This window comes from Protopterus annectens, chromosome 10.part0 (assembly GCF_019279795.1).
Source record: "Protopterus annectens isolate FY-2018-M chromosome 10.part0, PAN1.0, whole genome shotgun sequence".
NCBI lineage: Eukaryota > Metazoa > Chordata > Ceratodontiformes > Protopteridae > Protopterus > Protopterus annectens.
The window spans coordinates 1,744,200,780-1,744,204,663 of NC_056744.1; positions in this window are offsets into that span (position 1 = coordinate 1,744,200,780).

Consider the following 3,884-nt stretch of genomic DNA (forward strand, 5'->3'; position numbering starts at 1 on the left):
TGTCACATATATATACTGAATTTCCAAAATATATCCAGTTGTTTTTGATTGATTTATAATCCTTGCCAGTGCTTTTGATGGTATTTTAGAACATTATTAGCATATTTCACTACACCTATGTTCTTGAAGTGTTAATTTATTATTATGAAGCAAAAAGAAAGAGATCCCTTTGAAGCTTCTTGCATTTCCTCCTCAGTTTGGCGCTGCTAAAATTCTGAATCAGCTATTATCAAGTTTGTTTTATTCTTATTTCTAGTTTTTGTCATCATCACTATTATGAATTTTCTTACACTAATATGAGGCTTTTTGTATAAGAAATCCTCTAATTTGAGCTTTAGCTGTCGCCCATTCAATGTCAGGAGTATGTTTTGGAGCTTCAAGCTATCTGTAAATTCTTTCTAAATATTTTATAATTCCATCTGCTATCTCTTTACTTAAAAGATTTGGGTTTGAGTGACCAATTGTAACCCTATGCCTTCTTGTGTCTTTTAAATCTTTTTTAGAAAATTTTAACAAAATTTTTGAGTGATCTGATAGATGACTAGTATAAAATATAACCACCACTGGTTCTAAATTGTTAGTGCTTTACAGATATCGTGCATGATATTCTAGCCCACATTTTGTAAGCGGATGGTGAATAGAAGGTATATTTATTTGCATTATTAATATCTTGTGAATAAGAAAGTGCAATATATAATTGGAAAATCTTCCTTAAAATCATTTTAATGCTATCCCGGCCTGCTTATTAAATGCTCTCTGTGGACAAAGACCTATCCAACTTTGGATTTTGATAGGTATTCCAGTCCCCACCCACAACAAAATAATAACCATCATATTGTGTTAATATTGGATATAATGATGCTATGAAACTATGTTGATCATTGCATGGGGCATATATATTCAAAAGTAGGATAGGTTTATCAAATGCATTATCCGATAAAATCACATAACACCATCGCCCGTTGGATTCACTTCGGAGTCTAAAATCGCAACTGTGTATTGGGTTTTGATAATCATAGCCACTCCGCACTGTTTGTCTTACCTTCTGATGTCACTAGCTCTCTAATCCAGTTCTTTTTCTAATATCATTCCATTGTTCATTCATCAAATACAGTTTCCTGTAGAGCCCTAATACAAACAGTGCTTTGTCCCAGGCTGTAATAATATGTGTAGCAACAGCTTTCTCTTCTTCAAGTTCTGGAGCCCTTTAACATTCCCATGAGTTCAACTCCCCAACATTCACAGGTCTTGGTATCAAATAACAATATAAGAGGGGAATTATGCCTTGACAGCTGACTGGTACACTGTCCAATCTGGAAGATTTTGAGTCCGTCCCTAACCAGGTGTTACCTCCACTTACCCTGGACCGGATTTACCCTGGGTCTTGGTATATAGAAATATAAACAAGGTTAAACACTGTTTGACCAACACATTGAAAAACTTCTAGGTAATAACATTTAAAACATTTCCTAAACATAAGCGCAACCTATATATTCTAGTTATTATCTAACATCAAAGTCTAAACTAACATTCCCCTCACCAAACACCGCTACTTAACTACTGGCTTTTGGTTTAATCGTAGGTTAAACAAATCTAATTTCTAAGGTTATTACTGTGTAGGAAAGTTTTAGTAGATTGGGTGCTTATTTTATCCCTACCCTTAAAACATCTGTTTTGTTGGCAAATCATTATGTACATAAACTTTTAGAAGAGTGTAGAAAAAAAAATACCATCCACCATTTTAGATCTTTACCCTCACACAGTGCTCATGCCACTCACTGCATATAGGTAAAAAAAAACAATGTTGGTTCACACCTATAAAAGGAAAAAAAACAGTAAGTACATGTTATGGCCATGTGGCTTTTAAGTACATACTATAATGTTATTTAGTTATGTAAAAGAACATTGTCCTCAGTATTATGTTTTTCAAGTTCTCTTTGTCTCTTTCAAGTCAGGAAACCATCAGAACATACTTCACGACAAAGGGACCTCTTTCACAGCAGGACCACAAGAAGTATTACATTCAAATCTATTAATCCTCAGTTTGAAATCCAGGCATTTCCTTGTTTTGCTTTTACAATGGAAATAGGGACCTTGGGAGGCCATACAAAGTCTGGAAACTAGACAGCAGACCCTCTAGTATCAAGCATGGCTTCGAAACAGTTTTATTGCTTTTTCAGAGGCCTGCACAGTTTAGTGAAGAAACAAAGGATTAGAAAAGCCTGGGAGGTAAAAATACATGGCTGGATCTGACTACAGGAACATGCGGAGTCTCGAATACTTAAGTTTCTTTTCAGCCCTCTGATGCAGGTTAGAACTTTAAAAACTTTCAGGAAACACTTCTCTTTGCCTGATTTTTATTATTGGAAGGCAGAAATGAGTTTGAGTGTAAAATCCACCATTAAATCTTAAGCATGTTGGGGTGGTTTCATCTAGATTTGTTTGTTCCTATCAATCAGAAATTTACAGTAAGCTTCAGAGATAAAGACCGGTATCTAGCCTGCCTTATCTTGATGGAAAAATCTTGAGCCAGGTAAAATATTTTAACATTTTTCCACATGGCATGATAAGCCAATTATTTTTTTTACGGTAAACAGTATTTTGTTTAACATCATGAAAGTTCGAATATCTTAACATATACAGGTTCTAGGCATAGTATGGAAGCTTCTTTGCACCTCATCTCAGAAAAACGCCTGTGTGCCCTTTTTCTATTAGCAATCTGTTTCTGCCCCATCAAAACATCATTTAACCGATAGATTTCAAATATTTTGTGTTATGGTATTAGCTCTGCCTGGATGTTTTTAGGGATTCCTCTTATAATAATATTGCTTTCTTCTAGACATATGCTTACAAATCAATAAGTTTATTTTGTACGGCTTGTACATCCCACATCACATACCTTTGATTTTTCTCCAGTTATGTCAATTTTGTCCTCCTTATTTCTTGTAAATTTGGATCTCAGTTTTGTCTCATTCTTTCTGAGCAGTGCCCCAATTCTGATTGCATAAAACTCCCAAAATGGTATTTGTATGTTTGTGGAGGTCAAGTCCTTTGGGAGCTTCCTGTGTATGCTGGGAGGTAGTAAAAGCATGGTGACACGATACTCCATGTTTAGTGGCTGATCCAGTCCCTGGATCCCCTAGTTTTCTGGTTTTCTGTTGGGTACTCCTGCCTGTCTAGTAATCCTTTGTTTTTTCAAGAGTTCCATCCTCGGCTCACTAGTTCTCATCATCTTTGTCTTAGTAGTAGTTATTTTCCATAGGGTTCTTCCACTTATTTGCTGCAGAAGATTTTTCTTTCCCCAAGCAAAGAAAGGCAGAATAAAGAAAGCAGTGCCACCAGTCCTTTGTTTGTTTCTCTCTTCAGAGCAAGTAATCACTTGTAACTCCTGATGGATAAATACTTTTTCCCCCACTTTTTAACTGATTTTAGATTAGGTGCAGTATAAATGCAACTTTTTTATCATCAATTTGATGTTTAAACCTCCTGATATCCACTCAGATTCAGAGATTTTCCTTCGGTTAATTGAAGAGTCTGCGGTTTAGCTTAGATGTTGTTTAGAAAGGCATATGACCATCTTTGAATGGCGACACATAGTAGTCATATCGGCACTGAGCAGAACTAATGCGCGATGTTAGTGATGTGGATAACTAAAAATAACTTCGGCATTTCCTGGTTGAGAACACTTACAGAGGTGAAACCTCAGTCCGCTAATGATTGGCAGTGGATTTTTATGGTGCCGAGTTGCCAGCGCTCTATGCCCAAGAAAGAGCACACCCCGTTCCATGCATGCATCGTACCTGCATGATGAACGCCACACGTCCATGGGAGGCACATGCAGACTCCATTAACAGAAGGTCCTCCCCAGCCAAGAATAAGTGGCC